The sequence below is a fragment of the Natator depressus genome, chromosome 7 (genome assembly GCF_965152275.1).
Source record: "Natator depressus isolate rNatDep1 chromosome 7, rNatDep2.hap1, whole genome shotgun sequence".
NCBI classification, from domain to species: domain Eukaryota; kingdom Metazoa; phylum Chordata; order Testudines; family Cheloniidae; genus Natator; species Natator depressus.
The window spans coordinates 98,277,340-98,300,219 of record NC_134240.1 but is presented as its reverse complement, the minus strand read 5'-3'; the positions used below and the strand labels follow the sequence as shown (position 1 = coordinate 98,300,219).

The 22,880-nt window shown below is 39.9% G+C and overlaps 1 long non-coding RNA gene across 1 annotated transcript in view; it reads right to left on the bottom strand.

The window, feature by feature from the left end:
- The window catches only part of LOC141991677 (uncharacterized), a 101,042-nt gene that overhangs the window by 18,052 nt on the left and 60,110 nt on the right, over positions 1–22,880 (bottom strand). Inside the window, exons 2-3 of the long non-coding RNA XR_012640429.1 lie at positions 17,307–17,438; positions 4,451–4,650 (exon numbers count right to left, since the gene is read on the bottom strand). This is a non-coding gene — a long non-coding RNA (uncharacterized LOC141991677). The remainder of the gene's footprint in view (positions 1–4,450; positions 4,651–17,306; positions 17,439–22,880) is intronic.

The window sequence follows — 22,880 nt, the reverse complement described above, 5'->3', positions numbered from 1 at the left end:
CCTGGCCAAACCGGGACATGTGGTCACACTAGTTTAACACAATACATTTTCTTGTTCATAATATAAAGTATGACATTGATGTACTGCTATTGTACTTCATAATACCAAAGCTGAATTCTGTGGTCTAAGTTTTTGTGATTTTTTACACCACAAAGGATTTTAAATTTAAAAATCCAAGTTTCCATTCAAAATGCTTCTCTGTTTCCCCCCGTGATGGAGACAATGCTGTTAGTGTCTGTGTCAATATCCCAGTTTCAGAAGGTTATGCTGAGGAAAGAGTTGCAGTCATTACTTTCATATCACAATCTACCGCCTGCCTTGCTTGTTTGTTTCTTGATAGAGGTAGAGAGATGATCAGGTGAACTTACCGACAGATGGGTTGGCTGTAGCAGGCTAAGCACAGAAGACTGTTCTGGTCCATTCCCCCCACCCCCGTTTAGCCACCCAAGTTGCTTCCAGAACCCTCTGGTGGGGCTCAGTAAAGGGGGTATCTTTTCACTGTATTAGAAGAAGCAACATTGTAGTTTTGCTTTTGTAGGACAATTGGTTTCAGGATCAAAGAGATCATTCACGCTGACCCTCATTCACATATGAAGGATGCTCTTCAATGTGTGTAGTATTTCTGCCCATAAGGGTTATGTCAGTTGACTTAATGCCACATCTTGATATGCAGGAGTCTCTTGTGGTAAAAAGAAAAGGAGGAATTGTGGCACCTTATAGACTAACAAATTTATTTGAGCATAAGCTTTCGTGAGCTACAGCTCACTTCATCGGATGCTGTTCCTCAGACGTTCTTGTCAGCTGCTGGAAATGGCCCACCTTGATTATCACTACAAAAGGTTCCCCTCCCCCCCGCTCTCCTGCTGGTAATAGCTCACCTTACCTGATCACTATCGTTACAGTGTGTATGGTAACACCCATTGTTTCATATTCTCTGTTTATATAAATCTCCCCACTGTATTTTCCACAGAATGCATCCAATAAAGTGAGCTGTAGCTCACGAAAGCTTATGCTCAGATAAATTTGTTAGTCTCTAAGGTGCCACAAGTACTCCTTTTCTTTTGGTGAATACAGACTAACATGGTGCTACTCTGAATCTTGTGGTAAAGCTAATGAAGATGGGGAAGGCATACAGAATGTATGGAACCTTTATACTCAATTAGTGTTATGCTGGATGCTCTAAATTGTACCAGGGTTAATGTTCTCAATGGTAGCCAGGGGCTATTTGGGCACAGCTGACGTATGCCAGCTATGCTAGCTGCATTCTACTGAAGGATGCCACACTGGGATGGTTCTGCAGCATCCAGCCGATTTGGCTTCACAGTTGGTGTTGTAACAGAAATGCAGTTTAAAGTCTCCCTAATGTCGGGGAATAATGTGAGCCTTAATATCTTTGGGTCTGGTTCTAAGTTGCCTTGTATCTTGTTTTTATCATTTACACCTGTGCCAAGTGACCGCAACGCCAAACTTCAGAAATCATGCATCCAGTTCTCAGCTTTCTCACAGACTTCCCATATGAACTTGGTTAAGTCACTTACATCCTGTGCCATGGGTTCCCATTTGTAGAATGGGGATAAAAATACTACTTTTCTTCCACCCTAAATTGGTCTTGTCTATTTAGGCTATAAGCTCTTTGGCGCAGGCACTGTCTCTTAATATGTGTACAGTGCCTAGCCCTGTGTGACCTTGATATTTTTTTAGGCATAAATTAAATATAAATGTATGAGAATTGATGGGTAACTTTACTTAAGATTTTCCAAACTATTACATGCTTATCTTTAACTTTAGTGTTCTTTTACAGTTGTTGTAAGTAAGAAGCAGCTTATTCATAGTAGTAAAATGTAAATTTCCTTCTAGTAAAACAAATTTAACAATATACATTTATGAATGTAACATTTTCAGTGTAAAATACAACTCTTCTATACATAAACAAAGGTGTAACTACCTTACATATGAAGCTCCAATGCATTGTAGCTATTGAAAAAATACATTATATTGGCTCAAAAAGCTGCACTTGTTGGCATCCTGAATCTGACAAAGCAGTGGGAAAAATGTGTATTGTGTAGTGTAACTAATGTAGCTACTGTACAGAGGAGCTAATTTTCATGCAGACTGTAACTGTTACAATATCGTAAGTGAATTGGATTGTGGTAAGTGCATCTACCCAACAGTACACGTTCAATGCTATTAAATCACTGTGCTTGCACATTTTTTTGTTCTGATATGTGAAGGAGCCCTAGAAATATATTCCTAAATAGTTAATATGGTGTGATCCAGACTCATTCTATTATTTTATTCAATAATAATGACATTCAGACACAGTAAACAGCATGTAGCACTGGGTATGAATGAATAACAAATTAATATATATTCCTATAAGTTCTCTGTTTGCTACATAAATATTAATAGACCTCTGCCAAGCATATCTGTTAGTTTGCTTGATTATAAGCATAAAGCCTTTGGTGATACTGTATTTTTACAGAAACCTTACTATACAGCAACATTTTCTATTTGCATTCTATACGTTCTCTATTTTCTGAAAGAATTAGGACATATTTTTCTCAAATAAGACAGAATTCATTAGCAATCTCAACATATGAAAAGTGAAACTGAATCAGTAAAGATATTTAAGCATTCTAATAGTTCTGTTCCAACATTTCTGTAACCTTTTACACAACTGAAATATATCTAGCTGACATGAGAAGCAGTCTTGTATTCAAGTAAAGCAAAAATGTAATTTGTGCTAATGGATTATTACATTCTGTTTAGATATTTTTCCCCAATTATTATATGCATAAAAAAATCATTGCCCGGTTAAATGATATGAGGCTCTTTTCACTGTGAGGTTCCAGCAATTTGTCTGCCTCATATATGTAATTAGTTTAATTAGCACTACAGTTTTAATGGGAAAACAAACGTCTGCTGTGTGTGCTCTGCTCCTTACTGGACAAAATTGAAAGTTATAATTCTAATTCAACTGAAACTTAAGTAGTGTAATTATAGTGCTTTAATTCTATTCAGATATCATACAAAGAATTGTAATACCTTTTTACAAAGCATAATTTTTTTCATTTCAGCATTAATGCGCATCTCCACTCAGCTTTGATTACAAAATTAGCTGCAGCACTGTATGTGCTCAATAAACTAGTTTTCATAACTTTTAAAATACATGTTATTTGACAAATAGGACACCTAAAGGCTTTATAGTACACAAAACAAATAATACTCCTATTATCCATGAACAGGTATATGCCATACTGAATGTGGAGATACCAATGCAATGTATCTTCTTAATACATAGCAAAACCTAGCAAAAACCTGGTGTGGAAACAGCTCTTGTGGAGCTGTCAGGATAACAAAAGAAAAACCACTAATGATGTATCAGCATGGTGTCAGCTCTGCATCTTGGACCTGATAAAGATCATTTTTCTTTTATTCAATAATAAAATCAAAAGGATTTTGGAAAGATGAAGACCTCTAGGCAATATTCCAATGGAAGAGAAGTATGAAAAATACCCTTCTTTGTAAAATACAAAACCACATTCCATTATATCTATGTCTGTCAGTCTTGGTATTTCAAGCGAGTTCATCCCAATGTTACCTGACTATCAGGACTTGAACATCTCTGTGCAAGCTTGAAAGCTTGTTCTCTTTTACCAACAGAAGTTGGTCCAATAAAGATAATACCTCCCACATTTGCATCTCTAATATCCCGGGACCGACAAGGCTACAACAACACCGAATATATCAATACAAAAATCATGCAGCTCAAACTCCACAACACAGCTCATCATTAGGAAATACAATAAATCCCCCAACAATGACAGAACATTATACTCATGATTATGCTAGTTTTCAGTGCTGAAGGGTATTTGTTTCATCCTCCAAAACTTATTTTTCTTTCTTTCTTTCTTAGCTGATAGTTACTGCTACTTAGTAAAGACTGTTTGGTTGTTGTTTTTGTTTTTGAGTTTTTCTATTTCTTTTTTTAACATCTAAGGGCCCTCTGACAGCTGACCATTGCCACCTTCCCCTATAATGGGGCAGAATTGGAGGCAAGGGTATACATAAATTGATTTGCGAGGAGTAAGATGCTCTCTATAGCTACTGGAAGGTCCTGGCCTACATGTCATCTAACCCTCTAGATGAGAGAGGTTAACTGACAACCTCCAAATATTCCAGATGGGGGTTAGGAGGCTGGGAAGACTTTTCACAAGCTAACAAATTGGGGAAGATGGGAGTTGTTGGCCGCAAGAGATGTAACATAGGTATGTGCTGCTATTTTAGATGATCAAAATGAGATCAAGGACAGGGGGTTTGAGGTGCTGAGAATTAATATTTGTTTTGAAATAATTCACCAGTATACACACAAAGCCCCCCAGGGGCTGGGATTTACTGGTCTCAGAGCCTGACTAATTTGAAGATTTTTCCATGGAAGACGTATACTTACCTCAGTACTAGTAGTAGTGGTGGGTATGCCAGTCTGTTGCCTTCCTGCAAATACTTTGTTGTGGTAAGCTAGCATGTATAGGAACAGGGCACTCTTGAAATGATCCTTGTCAGAATGTGCTGGCTGTTTAGGCACATCTATGCTCAGCTGCACTCTGAAGACACCATCAGTTGACACAAATCCTCTTTGAGTACAGTCTTCTACATATAGAAATAAAGAGAGATAGGGATTTTTTAACAGAGTGCTATTTTAAAGTAATTAAGATTAGAATATACTTTTTTAATTTAAAAGAGATATTTTTGAAAACTTAAAATGTTTCTTTAAAATGTTATAACCCTCAAAATGTTTGGGGTTCAAAGTACAAAGTCTTTTTTTCCTAAGCATTCAAATAACATGTACATGCTAATTTGCACACTGAAGCACATAAATGAACCCTTTCAGACCCATTGTAAAATCCAAGATTAGCTATTTTATTTTCAAATAAAAGCTGTCATCATTGAAACACCACTGTGTGTCATCATCTTTTTATAGCTGAAGACCAGATTGGTTTGGAAAATTACATTTGACCTGCAGGTATTTGTAATAAAAGGTGTCAGAGTAGTTGTATTGTTTATATGTTGACTGCAGTGAAAGTCATATTGTGCTTAATGTTGTTCTGCTATTCATTGGAGAGAAAATGCTATAAATTCAAGAGACTATTGAAATGAGAGATTTCATTTTTAGAATCACTACTGGCTCTGGTAAAGGCTACCCTGACAATCATAGCTGTTTTATATTGTACAGAAACAAATTGAAGTGGACTTCAGTGATGAGATTTAAATGCTCCCCTGGCCCATACAACTTTCTTCTCAACTTCTGTACTCAGCAGCAATTTCAATTTGTTTTAATTTAATTTCAGATGACTATATTACTCTGTAACATATTGCTGGTTTTTACATGACTATTTTTGTTGATTTAAGACAGCAAATGTGCCACGATGATGGAGTAACAAAATGATAAAACAATAAAAGATCTGTTTTGTTTGCTGAAAAACAATATTTTCTTGGACCATCCACTAGATCTGAGACAAACATGGTCCACATGGGTGCCTAAAGTTGGGAATCAGAATACATATTTAGTCATCTAAACACATGGCCTGTTTATCAAAGGTGCTGAGTACCTGCAACTTTCAATGAAGTGAAAGGTGCTCAATGCTTCTAAAAAATAAGAGGCTTGGATTTAGGTGCCTAATGGAAGGTAAATGGATATAAACTGGCCATCAGGAACTTTAGACTTGAAATTAGACGAAGGTTTCTAACCATCAGAGGAGTGAAGTTTTGGAATAGGCTTCCAAGGGAAGCAGTGGGGACAAAAGACCTGTCTGGCTTCAAGATTAAACTTGATAGGTTTATGGAGGAGATGGTATGATGGGATAACATGATTTTGGCAATTAATTGATCTTTAAATATTCATGGTAAATAGGCCCAATGGCCTGTGATGGGATGTTAGATGGGGTGGGATCTGAGTTACTACAGAGAATTCTTTCCTGGGTATCTGGCTGGTGAGTCTTGCCCATATGCTCAGTGTTCATCTGATCGCCATATTTGGGGCCAGGAAGCAATTTTCCTCCAGGGCAGATTGGAAGACGCCCTGGGGGTTTTTCGCCTTCCTCTGTAGCATGGGGCATGGGTCACTTGCTGGAGAATTCTCTGCACCTTGAAGTCTTTAAACCATGATTTGAGGACTTCAATAGCTCAGACATAGGTTAGGGGTTTATCACAGGAGTGGGTGGGTGAGATTCTGTGGCCTGCGTTATGCAGGAGGTCGGACTAGATGATCATGATGGTCCCTTCTGACCTTAATATCTATGAATCTATAAACAGCTATATACAAATAAATAGTACCTGATTCTCTTCTCAGTTAAATGGATGTCAATGGAGTTAAACTGATGTAAAACTATATGAGAGAAGAATCATGCTAAAAGTGAATATTTCTTCTGACCAATGTTACAAGCTTGTATTTATACTTACTTCATTTCCATGCTTGAGGAAGAAATACTTTGCAGATACAAAAGGTGTGAAATGAACCAGGACTTCTTCTGTTGTACTTTATGCCTTTCCTCAGTTAAGAACAAAGCTCAGTAGCACTCAAGTCATATTCTGAATTCCTAGGGTATGTCAACACTGCAGCTGGGAGACTGTCTCCCAGTCCAGGTAGATGGACATGTGTTAACTCTGCTCAAGCTAGCATGCTAAAAATAGTGGCGTGGACATTGTGGTACAGGTGGTGGCCCATGGGCTAGGCACCCGAGTACAGACCTGAGGGTTGGGCAGCCTTGTACTCGGCTTGACTGTGAAAACATTTGATTCTGTTTCTAAGGTAGTCCCATCTGGTTAAAATACATTTTATTTGCCTTTTCGTCCTGAGTGTTTGTAACCATGTTTTCATTTCTTCTATTCAAAGCTTAAAGCAAGGTAATAGGATTATGTATAATGTTGACATAATTGTCTCCACTTGTTATTCATAATCAGGGACTGTAACAGGGATTATGGATTTGGAGAGTGTCTTCTGAAATATTTTAACTGTTAATAAACATAGTTAATATTTTTATTATTACTGGGAATGTTGAAATGTGTTTGAATAAGTAGACTACCCCTAAGTAATATCTATAACCCACAATATGTCTCCTTACAGGGTCATAAGGTGAAGTATGCTCCTGCCTGTACTACAGGACCTATCGGTAATAGAAAATTACAGATAGGCAAAGTAAGAAAAATGCTGCTTGAGACCTTATTAAAGTCAAAATCCAGTTAGATTTTTGAATTAAGCTTGTTACAAATGTAATAGTGCAGGGGTTCTCAAACTGGAGGTCGGAACCCCTCAGGGGGTCACGAAGTTATTACATGGGGGGTCGCGAGCTGTGAGCCTCCACCCCAAATCCCACTTGGCCTCCAGCATTTATAATGGTGTTAAATATGTAAAGAAATGTTTTTAATTTAAAAAGGGGGTCGCACACAAAGGTTTGCTATGTGAAAGGGGTCACCATCACAAAAGTTTGAGAACCACTCGACTAGTGAATGAATAGTAAAAACATATATGATTTGTTGATTTAATGATATTTACTTTGTATGTTTTGACATGTGATGTTGACAAGTTGCACTGTAATGGTTTATAAAGCTTCAACTGTTTGAATCTCAGTGTCTAAAGTCATTAAATAATTGTCTGGCCTGTCAATAATTTCCCACAACTGTGAAAATTTAAATTGATAAAAATGGGGAAAAATGCTTAAAACCCATACTTTCATACAACTGTGAACATTAAAATTGACATCAAATTAAAAAAATGCTTAAAAATAAACAATCAATATTATCTGTCAAAATTACAAAAAACAATTGAATAATGCCAAGCCTAATTATTATGAATGTATTTTCATTTTTTCCACCATTCTGTTTAAAGATCCCCAATGTTCTACTGGCAGGTGTTAAGGGCCTGATTCGGCCACCAGAGTAAAATCATCCTTTATAAACCTGTGTTTCAGGGTTCATTTGAACTCATATACTTAAAATAAAACTCAAAGATGAAGAGAAAAGATGTGTCTGAACCACAAACAGAAAATTTCACACAGCTCTAGATCAAAAAGCTTCCGATTATATCAGACCCACTGTTTCACTAATTATTGATAATTATATATAAACCAAATGCTCGAAAAACAATCAATTTGTTCCCGCAAGTGCAGGAAGAGAATTGCATTTACCCCTATTCCTCTGTCATAAAAATGGACCTTTTATTTTGTTAAATTATCATTTTAGTTTACAGGATAGGGAAGATAAATCACAGGAGAGAGGCAAACTGTGTGATGCCTTATCAGATGATGTCTTCAGTGCTGGACAAGACTTCTTTGTGATTTTCTTGAAAAGGTTACTGAACATCACACAGCCTCAGTGCTGCCACTGTGTGGGTTGTCACAGTCACTTTGGATGATGTCAACCTGTCAGCACCAAAGCACCTCTACAGCTGTGAGACATATTGTGCAATGTCTCAATCTGCAAAACAGTATCTGCTTCCCATGCAACAGATGTTGCAATATGTAGAGCACCTGGTCTGAGGGTGCCAGACTGACATTGCCCAAATGGACTGTGACAGCTGGCAGAGGGGCAGTTTCTATTATAATTTTTTTAAAAAATGGGTCCACCTACAGCTTGTGATGGGATGATTACCCCACACTCACCCTGCAGGGTTTAATGCAGGCCAGATGTGCCAATTAACGCATTAGGCAGCTGATCAAGGAGTCTCAGCTCGGCAGGAATAGGTGGAAAGCCCAGGAGCTGAAAGGAGAAGGGGCAGCTGCGAAAAAGCAGACAATCCCAGAGAAAAGGAGGAGTGAATGGAGATTGCAGACTGTAGTCACTCCCTGGGAAGAGGCTTTGGAGAACTGGTAGGTCCAGGAAGAAAAGTAGAGCCAGTAATAGGAAGCAGCCCAGGGATAGAGCAGTGAGGCCAGAGAGAGAGGGCCCAGACTCCTGAGCTGAGGGTTCCTGGATTGGAACACAGAGAAGAGGGTAGGTCCAGGTTCCCCTACCAGCCACTGGACAAGTGGCACTGACACAGTGAGTGGGAAGACTGCCTAGGACTATTGACAGGGTTCCGAGTAGCAGCCGTGTTAGTCTGTATCTGCAAAAAGAAAAGGAGGACTTGTGGCACCTTAGGACTATTGAGGAGCTAAACTTCCCCCTGATGAGGGGGGGGACATGGACAGGGACATGGCCAGAGGGCTCAGCCACTAAGAGGAAACTGTGGTTCCTGATCCAGCGAATGAGGCCCCAGGTGGACAGCAGAGACCAAGGTGACAGTGTGCAAACCATAGACAGGTAGGGCATTGGCCTCAAGCTAATCCCCCGAGTACCAGGAGAAGGTGCCAGGCCGGCAGTAAAGGGTGCGCCCCATGAGAAGTTGTAGCACAGCTCTGTCATTGCCCAGGCTACGTTTCCTTGTGCTTTCATGCGGATAACATATTAACAAAAGTGCATGGCAATGAAGCGCGGTGAAAGGCAGAACTGCTCCACAAAGTCTACACACAAATGCACCCAGTCCATGTAGTCACACCTGAATAGAAGGAGGAGGCATTCTTTCCTTAAGATAAAGAGTTTGAACTTTTTCTTTGTGGTCTTGTGATCTTTGACTCATACTGCTACACCTCCACTCTGTTTTTAGTGTGTTAGCTCAATCAGAGTTAGCCTGAGTACGTCTCCTCAAGATGGGAATCACACCTCCCAGCTTGAAATGTAGATAGAACCTGAGGGGACCCTAATTAAATCCTGTTTTTGTGTTTTGAGAGAACAGACACTTTGTGATTGCAGCAGTGCATCTTTCCAGACCACAGTCATCCTGAGCAAGACTTTCCCTAGTGACTTCAAGCTTGAAGCCTGCCACTGTGACAGGATTGGACTACTTTGACTGTATTCAGAGCATATGGACCACCTAATAGGCTCCAAAGCTATGAAGATGGTGCTTAAGGTGGAGTAAGTGGGAGTCATTTCTTATAATGGTAAAGATCATGTGGAAGAGCGGTTTGCTCTCTTGGTCCACAAACACCTCAGAAATGTAATTCTCTTAGTTCCCTAGGAAAGGCCACCCAGAGGAATAAGAAGAGATGACTGATTTTTGTCTGTACTAGCCTGACTGATCTGTTACCATCTGAGAGACTGTCACTGGCATCAAATGCTCTGACCAAGTTACTCCTTAGCCTGGTTCCAATAACTGCAGCCATGTGAGTCAAAGATCACAAGACTACAAATAAAAAGTTCAATCTCTTTATCTTAAGGAAAGAATGCCTCCTCCTTCTATTAAGGTGTGACTATATGGACTGGGTGCATTTGTGTGTCTTTTTGGGAAATGGCACCAGTAGTGATCCCTAAACCCCAAATCCTAAATCTGACACCTAGTCAGTAAAGTGTTTTCTTGACTAAAGAAATGTTATTCTGAGTTGCTATTGTGAAGCTATAAGCACTGCGTCTATCCTGAAATCACTTGTTACTTGCATGGCCTGCAGGGGCAGGAGGATAAGAAGAGTAGAAGAGAAGCTACCCTAACCGTGAGATTTAAAAGAGGAAGCATGTAGTAGCACTGAGGTTTTGCTTAAGGAAAAAAATGGTCTCTATATTTCCCTAAGACTGGTCAAGCTGAGGTTTACTACTGGTGCAATCTTTCTTGGTCAAGGCCTAAAACCAAAATAGACAGGGTATGTTCTACACCAGCTAAATTTATTTCACTGTTGAGAGAGGATCTTTTAACTGGGAGGTTTCAGATTAAAGCAAAACAGCTGGATTCTTCAGTTTCTTGATACAGAACTAATGAAAGGCAATTCTTTCTTGGGTCAACCTTGTGATTTAATTCCCTGCTATATTAATTTGATGTTTTGATAAATTGATGATCCAAGACAACATCATTGTTAACCCCTTGATCTATTTATTTAAATTTCACTTTTGACCTTAATTTGTTTCCATCTTAATTAGGTTAGTGAATTTATAGTAGATTTAGTGTTATTTTCATTTAACCTTAATATTTGCTTGCTTATTCTTTTAAATAAAACACTTCAACACAGAATGGGTTTATTCTTTCAGACAGAAATATGGGTGCAGAATGACATGGAATAAATTAGCCAAGATATCTCAGAGCCGTTTGCCCCCTCTCCTTTAATTAAAACTTTTATCCCTTAAAACAAAATGCAAGTTCAGAATTAGCCATATCTACGGGCTCCCCTAACCTCTCAATCTGAACCTATGTTAATCTCCAAGAGGTTGGGAACAGAATTTCACACAAACGCTAAAGTATCTCTGAGTGGGGTAGAATAATAGAATCATAGACTTTAAGGTCAGACGGGACTATTATGATCGTCTAGTCTGACCTCCTGCACGACACAGGCCACAGAATCTCACTCATTCACCCACTCCTGTAACAAACCTCTAACCTACGTCTGAGCTATTGAAGTCCTCAAATCATGGTTTAAAGACTTTGAGGTGCAGAGACTCCTTCAGCAAGTGACCCATGCCCCACGCTGCAGAGGAAGGCAAAAAACCCACAGGGCCTCTGTCAGTCTGCCCTGGAGGAAAATTCCTTCCTGACCCCAAATATGGCGATCACCTAAACCCTGAGCATGTGGGCAAGATTCACCAGCTAGACACCCTGGAAAGAATTCTCTGTAGTAACTCAGATCCCCCCCCCACATCTAACATCCCATCACAGGCCATTGGGCATATCTACCGCTAATAGTTGAAGATCAATTAATTGCCAAAATTAGGCTATCCCATGATATCAAATTCCAGTGCTTGCTTCAAATCATTTAGGCACTACCCAGTCTCAACAAAATTGTCAGAAGAATATTTTTTAATATGGGCATGGCATATCCTTGTTCTCTGAAAGAGTTGAACTATGGGGGGAGTGATAGCTCAGTGGTTTGAGCATTGGCCTGCTAAACTCAAAGTTGTGAGTTCAGTCCTTGAAGGGGGGCCATTTAGGGATCTGGGGCAAAAATTGGGGATTGGCCCTGCTTTGAGCAGGGGGTTGGATTAGATGACCTCCTGAGGTTCCTTCCAACCCTGATATTCTATATCATCTCTTCCATAAAATTATCAAGCTTAGTCTGCATTATCCCAGGCTCTGTCTTTATTTTATACTTACAGCTTTATCACATGTAATTATGCACCCAACCTTGCATTCAAGGACTCTGCTCCTTCAGAAGCTTCATGCCACCCAAGCAGCTCCACAAATAACTAGTATCTGTCTCACTTGTGGTACTTCCCTTATTCTTTAAATTGATCCAAGATTATCAAAAGTTTTTGGCTTTTCCTAGTATAATATGTGAAATTATAAATAATCAAATAAATGAAATTAAAAACAATTTTATGCACCATTTGGTTCTTGAGGATCTATAGATTTTTATACACAGGTAAGATTGTACAATCTATTTGTGTTTCTGAAAGCACAGAACTCAGGAGATCTGGTTAAATTCCTGTGCCTACAAGTGACTTCCAAAGTGACCTTAATCTCCCTGTGCATCAGTTTTCTCATCTGTAAAAGAGATGATAATATTTCCCCACAATGGAGGTGTGAAAATAAATTCAATAATATCTGTCAGATGACAGGTTTCAGAGTAACAGCCGTGTTAGTCTGTATCCACAAAAAGAAAAGGAGTACTTGTGGCACCTTAGAGACTAACAAATTTATTTAAGCATAAGCTTTCGTAAGCTACAGGTCCGATGAAGTGAGCTGTAGCTCACGAAAGCTTATGCTCAAATAAATTTGTTAGTCTCTAAGGTGCCACAAGTCCTCCATTTCTTTTTGAGGTGGCAATGGAAACTATGTAGGTACCAAGAGAGACAGAGTAGGTAGACATAGAAAGATATCCCAGGCACATGGAAGTACATTATGATATTAGTGGTCAATTCATGGCTTTGGCATGAAAAGACCCAATACAGCAGTTAGGTCTGCATACAACTCTAATGTTTGGGTCTCCAACAGAGCACTTTTTTCCATAATGGTGACTAACAATAGCAATGCAAATAGGAGTAACTGTAGAAATCTCTTCTTGTATTTAGAAAGGTTCTGAAGCCCAGTCCTATATCAAACATATTTGGTCTATGCCAGTAATTATAATACAGAATACATTTGACTGATATATAAAGAGATATTTTCTAAAGTTAATCCTTTATAGTAAATTAGTACAGTATGTACATTCTACAGTATGAAGAAATATAATAAATCCATTGCCCAGGACTTTAAAATACCTGGACACAATCCGCACATTAAACTTCACCATCCATTTCTTGAGAAAGAGATCCAGTGGTAGTTCAGTGTGACATGATGCATCTAGATCAATGTCTCCTTGACATATTTTGGACAATACACTGATAACAACAAACTCTGTGTGTGCATGAAACCTAATCAAACAATTCAGCAAAATTCTAGTAACCCTGAGATGTAACTATACCAAAGCTACTAAATAAAGCTAAAACAGCACATACACAACTACACAATGCACTCACGTTCTCTTCTTAGCTACATTGTGAAAAAGAGCATCAGACTGGGCTTAGCTATAGTCTTCAGAATGTTATATGCCCTAGTCAGTTTCAGTCACCACTTGTGTGTTCCACTACACAAAATATCACTTTGCAAGCTCTCATAATTTGTAAACTCCTCCCTACAACTCAAAAGAAAGAAAACAAAGAAGACACTCAAAGGAACAGAATTCACTTCTGACCAAATAACCACTAGGATCTGACATATCTGACCTGCGGTGGTCCCTGTCTCCTCTCAGCAGGAGCACTTTGAAATACCCATTTATTTTCTCTACTCTCCCAACTTTGCCCACTTGCTTCTCCAACTTTAATTGCACTCTCCTCTTCCTTGTGAGTTTGGGGAGTGACATTTCAAAACAAAACAAAATTTGCATAGTGGAGGTTTTATTCCTAGTCATTAATGTAAGAATATTTCAAATGGAATGCGCAAACAAGTATCACCGCAGAAAAAGGAATATTGTTTTAGAGAAGTCACTCATTTTTGAGGACTTCACAGATACTTCAGCACACAACCAGATGGCATTTTCTTCTTTTTTCCTTCAGAGATACTTTTTAGCAGGCCAGTACAAACAGGAATACTAGACACTTTATGCACATGACAATAGTACAAACAATTTTAATACAGTAGAATATTTTGAAATTCCTAGAGGATCTTTATGTTAGGGGCCTAACAGGCTGTAAATAATTGAAGCATTAACAATTATTTTACACCCAGAGGACAAGCCTTTGAGGATTACAATCCCATGGAATCATTTATCTTGAGCAAAATGACAAAATTTCCAAAGACTGATGGTTTCTTAAGAAAGGATTTGAAGCACAAGCCTCATTTGGTTTTGAGCATACCTGTTATTGAGCATACCTGCTATCAAGTCAAGTTCATACAGAGACATTAGCTCTGATTATTATGTCCATGCCTTTTGTTGCCCTTGAAGTATTACAATTGTGGCTTTGAAGACAGATTCAATTAACAAAAGTGATAGATTTTCAGATTGTTATTCTGTCTTTGATTTGCTTGGGGGAAAGAAATATTTCTTTTTTGTATAAATATGAAATAGCAAATAAATAACAAACAATTCACGTGTCGTGTCAAGAACACAAGAGAGAAAAGCATGAAACAAAATATTCTAACATGGGCTTTGTACTTTCTTCGCAATGCCTAAGGGCATGCTCTGCAACCCTTCAATGGGATTACTCACTGAGTATGCTACCTCTCATCATGAGTAAATGTTCTATAATACAGCCCTCAGCTGTCAACAGAGTATTTATAGAATAGTATTTACCAGGGAGTCAGTTTACTTAGAGGAAATAATGTACTTTTCACTTTTTTTGTTATGAAAGACACATTTTCTCAGAAACATGAAATGATTTTTCTTTTTGTTGTTTATAAATGATATTCTCAATGTCATATAAGCGTCTTCATATTGGTATGAAAAAGAGAAAATATTATAAATGTGGGCAACTCTTCACAAGGGGAAAAGATTGGTATTCTAGAGCTCAGCTGAACCATTAAGTCACAGTCCCGCCAAAGCTCCAACCAGCGTATGAGTTCTGGTCTTCTGGGAGATGTATGTTGCCCCATGTAGAGATCTGGTACAGTGTATCTCCTTCCTATTCTGCAGAAAGCCAGGAGAAAGATTTCCAGCTCTGTTCCTGTGTCAGTGCAACAATGCTCCTTGCAGAGCCTTGATTTAGCCCAGAATGAGGTACTGCTAAACACAAGACAGGGTGGGCAGAATCAGACCCACTATAGGGAAAGCTTTGGCTAGGTCTTCAGTGAGAGAGGTCTTGAAAAATGCAGCTAGCAAGTTTGGCAAAGGAGGTGATGCTCTTCCCTCTGTACTGAATCAGCAGCTGTTAGGTAAGGAACACACAGCTGGTAGAGGTGTTGTCTTGAAGCTGACATAAAACCAAGGTCATTAAAATTACCATAACACAATGAATAAAAACCGCTTTCTGCTCAGCGAATGCTGCAAGGCAAAAACTACCAGTATTTGCTAAATTTATATTCACATTCAAAAACTGATAGTTTTACACCTCTAAAATTCCTTTTTCTCCCACAAATTTGACAAGACCAAGACCAAAAGTGTTTCACTTTTTTAATGAACTAAGATGTTGTTTTTTTGCCAGTTTTACTGGTATAGCTATATATTTTGGTATAACTCTTGCTGTGACTATAAAGCTCTGTGTCAGACAGAATATGGATGAATAAATGTCTTGGTCTATTCTTTATTAATCCCAATTACTATTTTATATGGTGCTGTAGGTGTGAAGTTTAAATCCAGATAAGCACTCATCACTTTGGACCCAAACCTATCAACTTTAATCATACCAAGTAGTACCTTATTCCGAGTGTAGTCTCATTTCTATCAATGGGGCTACTAAAGTGGGACTACTTATTATGTATTATTACTCATGGAATAAGATACTATTCCATATGAACAAGGGTGGCATAATTTGTCCTTGAAATAGGATCTATACATTTTCTCATTTCCATTGATTTAGCCATTTTGGTTTATGTTATTCAGGTAGACGTTGTCAAACCCATCTGCCACTCCACTATTGAAGGAAAGCTTTCACAAAAAAAGATGGAACTTGCAGAAATTATGGCATGATTTGGACTCTTCTGGATATCTCATAGTAGAGAGTTCCAGTAGAGAGCTGAATGTCTAGGCTGAACAATGACCAGGAACATATGTTTGTACCCTGGAACAACTGTTTGTGGAGCATCTAGACTTACATTCAATCATGTTTGTTAATGCAAGATAATTACACAAGAGTCAGAAAGTCTAGCCTAAGCAGACTGTGAGTTTTCTCCAGCAACCTAGTCAATCCTGGAATTATTTTCAAGTGCTGATTCTTGATGGAGTTGGCTTGAGCCAAGTGACAACATGTGATATGTATTCTCTTTGGCTTGTCCCACTTAGGAAGTGGTCTACTGCACGAAGAGCTATTTTCAGTTCTTGTGTGGCCTTGGCCTTCAGTCCCAGCATGTTGTAGTAGTCAGGTGTGGCTCAGGTAACAGCAAGGCCCAGGACAAAATGTAGTAGCAGTCTGTTCCCTGCCATATCCATTGGCATTTTACAGCTTCACTCTCCTCTCCTTTTTTTCCTTCTTGTCCCTCTAATTTTTACTGATTGACTCCTTCCCCAATCTCCTTATTTTCCCTTTCTGTAACGCCACCATTCTCCATTTACCCTCTCCCTCACCCCCTGCTTTACCAAGGGATCCAACGACAGCTAGCACAAGGCTGGCATTTCTGGACCTCATATCTGGCCATTGGGTGGCTCAGTCTCAAGGCTTCTGTGTTTCACTCACCTCTCTTCTTTTGTCCAGTGAGTGTTCATGCAGCACCATATGTGACTGACTGTATATACTGCAGAATCTCTCACAGATGCACCAGTGGACCTGGTAACACCTGCCTCAATCTAGTCCAGCCCAGGTCTACATGTAAGAATGATCAGTATATAATAATGGATTAGGTTTATGCTATCTGTATCAATTGATGATTTTCAGATTCATCTGTTCTGTATCCAGTTACGCAATTTCCCTGTCATTCTCTACTGGCCAAACTGGCTAAGGCTTGTCTAATCTTGAGTACATCCCTTTTCAAAGGGTGTTCTAAAATGCATTATGTAGCTTGAGTCTTATTAACTATCATTTCCTTTTTAAAGTGAACCGTCCCTATGTCAATGAAATGTTCATTCTCAAAATAACTAGGCTACCTGGGAACCAGTCTCAACAGTGAGCTCAAGGAATGTATCGGCATGGAGTCTGACCAATCAGCTCACACTGAAGTATGTTACCTCCAGCTCAGTAATGAAGCAGACTGATGGAATGAAGTGGGCAAACCGGCACTCCTGCTGCCATCCTGTACCTGTTTTGTAGATCAAGGATGTCACCTTACAGTGCTGTTTTGTGTTTTCACAAACACATCCCTGGAATTGAGAAAAGGAAAAAAGTGGTTGCAAATATCTTAAAGGTCTATTTTCATTGTCACCACCGCTGTCCCACAGCCCATTCTGTGCTCATTTCCGGTAGCACTAACAACCCGTCTGGGGAATCACAAGTTAACATGTCAGTTCATCATATGCTTAGGATACCTACCATTATTAAAATAGCAAAGTGATGGATGTACAGGTAGGCCAGCATAATTGTAATATATATGACAATGCACCCTGCTCTTTACTTTCAGTTCTGTTCCAACCACCCTCCCCTATTGATCACCCAAGTAGCATTTTTTTTAAACTTGACAATAACAGCCTTGGTGATTTGATTTATAACAGAGATTTATTTTCTGTTTTGACAAAAACTGCAGACTTTTCTGCATAACTTATTAAAGCATAGATTAAAAGTGACATGTTGATTTGCTACTGACTTTGAGAGTTTCTTTTTATACTGTTTGCCTCCAGCATTAAGCAGTCCACTGAACAAATAGCTTGTATATGAACCCACTTTTCTTTTTTTTAATTTTGGGACTTTTGTGTTTCTCCTAATATTAGGCATGCTGCATTCATCTGAACAAAGGAAAACAGGAAGACTGAACTAATGCTGGCAAATCTCAGTACACTCTGCATTATCAAAGTACTTAATCACTCTAAAATTGGACACTGGGCCCTCGCACGTTTTGTAAAGGTCAGAGTTTCCAATTTCCATATTCTTGTGCTGGTTTTTCTGATAAGTTGTTTCCTTTTAATATGCCTCCTTCTTCTGTTTCACACCAAGTAGTTCTGACCTCCTACTACAATGTTATGGTTACTTTTTTGTAAGAAATTTCATTACTGTTTAGTGTACACACACACACCCTTTGCAATTATGTTAATTCATATAGCAATAAGAGCCAGATTCTGATCTTTGGTGTAATTCTGGAGTACCTGCAATGAGCTCTATTGCATTTTCCAAATTTAGAACAGTATATAATTGAGATCAGAATTTTCCCCTATTGGCTAACTATTGCATTTAAATAGTTTGGCTTCTTTAACTTATGAACGAGCCAGTATCCATCATCTTAGCCTTGGTTTTTCTCTGTGCTTTGCCAAACGCAGCAGTTTACTTGCCAATTACATAACAGTGAGTGGAAATCCACCTCAGTTTCTGACTTGAATGTTTTTCACAGTAACTCAACTAAATCCTCAAGCCTTGTTTAAATAGCACATAGATCTTGTCTAAATTGTAATATTAGAGTTCTGTAATTCAATCAAAGAGCCGCAGCTCTCTGTGGCTCTTTCATACACTTTTATCATTAAAAGCACCTTTAATCATTATTATCTGTAATAGGCGCTTTAGGAATGCAGACAGATAAATAAATTATCTAATTTAGAATCACTGCACACCCCAGAGAGTTTCATGAGTTTTCTCTTTAATAAGGTAAGGGGTATAATTAGTTTAGATTATTTATTTATGTTAGCCCCTACCCCTTGTTCAGCACAGTAGAAGGCAAAGCATTTGGTAATGGTTTGCTTGTTGGTTGAAATGCCTCTTATTACCCTGTTCCCTTTTGTCCCCTTCTCTAGGATATTCATTTGATTCTTTTATTCTATTTTTTCATAGAATGATATCCCTATCTTTGTTTATTTCCTTAAGCTAATTAGTATTAAGGAAAAGTTAATTGGTCTCAGCATGTGATTCGATACTTGATGCATAATAGTCTGTATGTAAGGTGAATTTTGTAACAAAAGTTGTTGTGGTCGTAATTTGACCTTTGGGACAGTGGAAAGAAACATGTTATTGTAGATACATCCTGTGGTTGTGGTTGCACTAAGCAGGAGCTGAACATGAGCATGAAGGCGGCACACCATTGGTAGAAGATAACAATCTGTAACATAACTGGATGTAAGGGATCGGGCACGAGGATGGGTCGTGATGAATCAGTGTATATAAGGAAGGGTAAATTGGCATTTTGGGGGTCCCCCCCCCGACTAGCGAGGGGGCACCACGCTTAAGTGTTATTAAACTTGTCTTATTGGGAATTATCTGCATTTTACTTGTTTGGTTAATGTGCCTCAGCCTCGGAGCGAACTTTTACGTGACCTAAGAGTGTAATTTGTAACATTAGTTATCTGTCTGATCCAATTCCATCTAAAATTTGTTTTGGCCTTGGCTGGTTCCATCATTAGCACATTTGAATGCCACAGAAAGACTTCTGAATCACTCCAGCTTTGAAATAGATCGCTCTTTAATTAATAACTCTCATCCTATCTCTGTTGTCCTTTGCCCCTACTTGTTCAGGGCCATACTATGGCTCTCAAAGTGTGGTGTGATGGGGAGGAGAAGGTGCAAGTCACTTTCCCCCATTGCCTCTGGAAGAAGCAGCAATAATGTTGGTGGTTGAAGTCCATGGACACAAAAAGGGGCTGCTAATGCTGTTCGCAAAGTTGTGGGGGGGGGCTGGGTAGATAATTGGTGGTAGGGTCCTGTCCCATACATTGACTTGCACTGGAAGGGAGTGCAAGTGGGTGCAAGCTACGCTTTGTGTAAAGATATAACAAGAACTACTTGAGTCCCAAGTCCAACCAGAGACAAACTACCTGACCCTGAACTGGAATAAATTGGGTAGCTCCATCAAAGTAACTGGTGCTATCCTAGTTTATACAGTAACTCCTCGCTTAACGTTGTAGTTATGTTCCTGAAAAATGCGACTTTAAGCGAAACAATGTTAAGCGAATCCAATTTCCCCATTGGAATTAATGTAAAGGGGGGAGGGTGTTTAGGTTCCAGGGAAATTTTTTTCACCAGACAAAAAACTATATTATATATTTATACACACAGGATAAGTTTTAAACAAACAATTTAATACTGTACACAGCAATGATAATTGTGAAGCTTGGTTGAGGTGGTGAAGTTAGAGGGTGGAAGAGGCTGGGATATTTCCCAGGGAATGCCTTACTGCTAAATGATGAGCTAGCATTCGGCTGAGCCCTCAGGGGTTAACACATTGTTGTTAATGTAGCCTCACACTCTACAAGGCAGTACGAATGGAGGGAGGGGAGACAGCATGGCAGACAGAGACACACACCCTGTGTGTGGGAGAGAAAGAGAGATGCACATTGCTCCTTTAAGTACGCTGACACCACTCTTAAGTACATTGCCTTTTTAAGTATATCAGGAAGTTGAGACAGCACCTGCAGCCAGCAAACTCCCTCTGTCCTGAGCCCTGTCGTGTCCCCACCCTGCTCTATATGGAGAAGGGGGGAAGGAACAGGGGGGAGGGAACAGCTGAACTGCTGACAGCTGAACTGCCAGCACCCTGACATTAGCCCCCCTCTTCCCCTCCCCCCCGTACAGCAACCAGGAGGCTCCCAGGAGCAGCTCCAAGGCAGAGGGCAGGAGCAGCACATGGCAGTGGGGGGCGGGACAGCTGAACTGCCAGCAGTTGATAGACTGCTGGGCGGCTGCTGCACAGGGAACTTAGGGGAGTGGGGAGCTGACAGGGGGCTGCCAGTCCACCCTGGTTCCAAGCCCCCACCAGCTAACTGCAATGGGCTGCTCTCCCTGCAAGCAGTGGACAAAGCAGGCGGCTGCCAAACAATGTTATAAGGAACCATTGCGCAACTTTAAACGAGCATGTTCCCTAATTGATCAGCAACGTAACAACGAAACCATGTTAACCAGGACAACTTTACGTGAGGAGTTACTGTACCAGTCAAGGATCAGACTGAAATAGTCATAATGCTTCCCTTCACCAGTGCTCCATTCCTATAGGAATTCTTACCCAAACCTTCCAAAAATCACAAGAGCCATACTTTTGCCCTTAAAGAGCATTGCCCATCATCATGTTTTACCAACCCTCAAGCCTCATTTTGACTCACTTCAATTGGGATTTCAAGCAGAACACCCAAATGAAAGTGGACAGGAAACCTTTCACTTTTTGCTACCACTTCTAATCTAGTCCATTGCACTATTAGCAAAATCACTGTAACATAATTGGCATTTGGTGGTCTACTGAAATTAGTTGGTGGACACAGTCCATCTCCTAAAATAGAGCTGAGGCACACAGGAAAATCTTCCACTGCCGTGACCTGTGCTGTTCCTGCTCAGTAGATAAACAACTGACTTTAATCACCAGCATCATCAGTTTAAGTACATTTAATAAACACTAAATTTACTTATTCTTTTTCAAAAGGGAGTACAGTAATTACAGCAACTGTAATTAATTTTTAATACCACTGACATAAACCATGTTATTTATTACACATCTCTTAGAACTATATATTAAAAACTAAAAGCCAGCCTTTAGAAGTGGTCATTGCTCATTATGATCCTGTATGCAACTTCTATGCCCATTGCTTAGAGCAGTGGTTCCCAAACTTCTTCTGCTGCTTGTGCAGGGAAAACCCCTGGCAGGCCGGGCCGGTTTACCTGCCGCATCCGCAGGTTCAGCCGATTGCGGCTCCCAGTGGCCGCGATTCGCCGCTCCAGGCCAATGGGAGCTGCTGGAAGCGGCGCGGGTCGAGGGACATACTGGCTGCTGCTTCCACCAGCTCCCTTTGGCCTGCAGCAGTGAACCGCGGCCAGTGGGAGCTGCGATCAGCTGAACCTGTGGACGCGGCGGACAAACAAACCGGCCCAGCCCACCAGGGGCTTTCCCTGCACAAGCGGCGGAACAAGTTTGGGAACCACTGGCTTAGAGAGAGGCAGTATTTAATGCTGATGTCACCTAGCTGCCATTGTCTTTACAATGTCACACTTTGCCTTGTCATCAGTGTTACTATCACACTTTCTACAGCAGAAGTACATTATCATTGCTGTTTCAGGTGTACACTCCAAGAGCTTATCTTTTGACAAGTGTAGTAGGTGGCACTAATAAAGTAATGTGGATGCATAGACCTTTCCTTAGAGAATTAGATCTGAAACTAGACTCCAACTGGCATTATGAGTCGTCTTCTTTTGTATGTCCCAAGTTGATATCTAGATTGTTCAGCCATCTAACTGCTGCATCATTAAGGGCAGCAAGGTGTTAGTCCACCATCCAATTTTCTAGTAGTGCATTCCTCCACAACATATTTCACTGTCTGCATCACTGCCCCACAGTCACACTGTGAAGACTGGCCAAAACCAAATTTCTGAATTGTGGCAGCCACGCTGGCCGTTCTAGTCAGCAGCCTGTTATGTCTAGTCCAGGAGATGTGTCTCAGATTGCAAACAGGTTAGTGTGATTTACGGCTTCTGATGTTCATCAGCAAGCACCTCTCTCTATGCCAGAGTTGCTGCCACTCTGGTAGGACATAGCTGTTAGCTCTGGTATTCCATTGTTCATCTGAGATTAGCATCTCTGGAACGAATGCATGTACAGCCACTGCAAAATGATGATGCAAAGTCAGCTGTGGCAAGTCAGAAGGGACAGTGAGTGTATGGGTTTTCTTCTGGAGACAGGCAGCTAT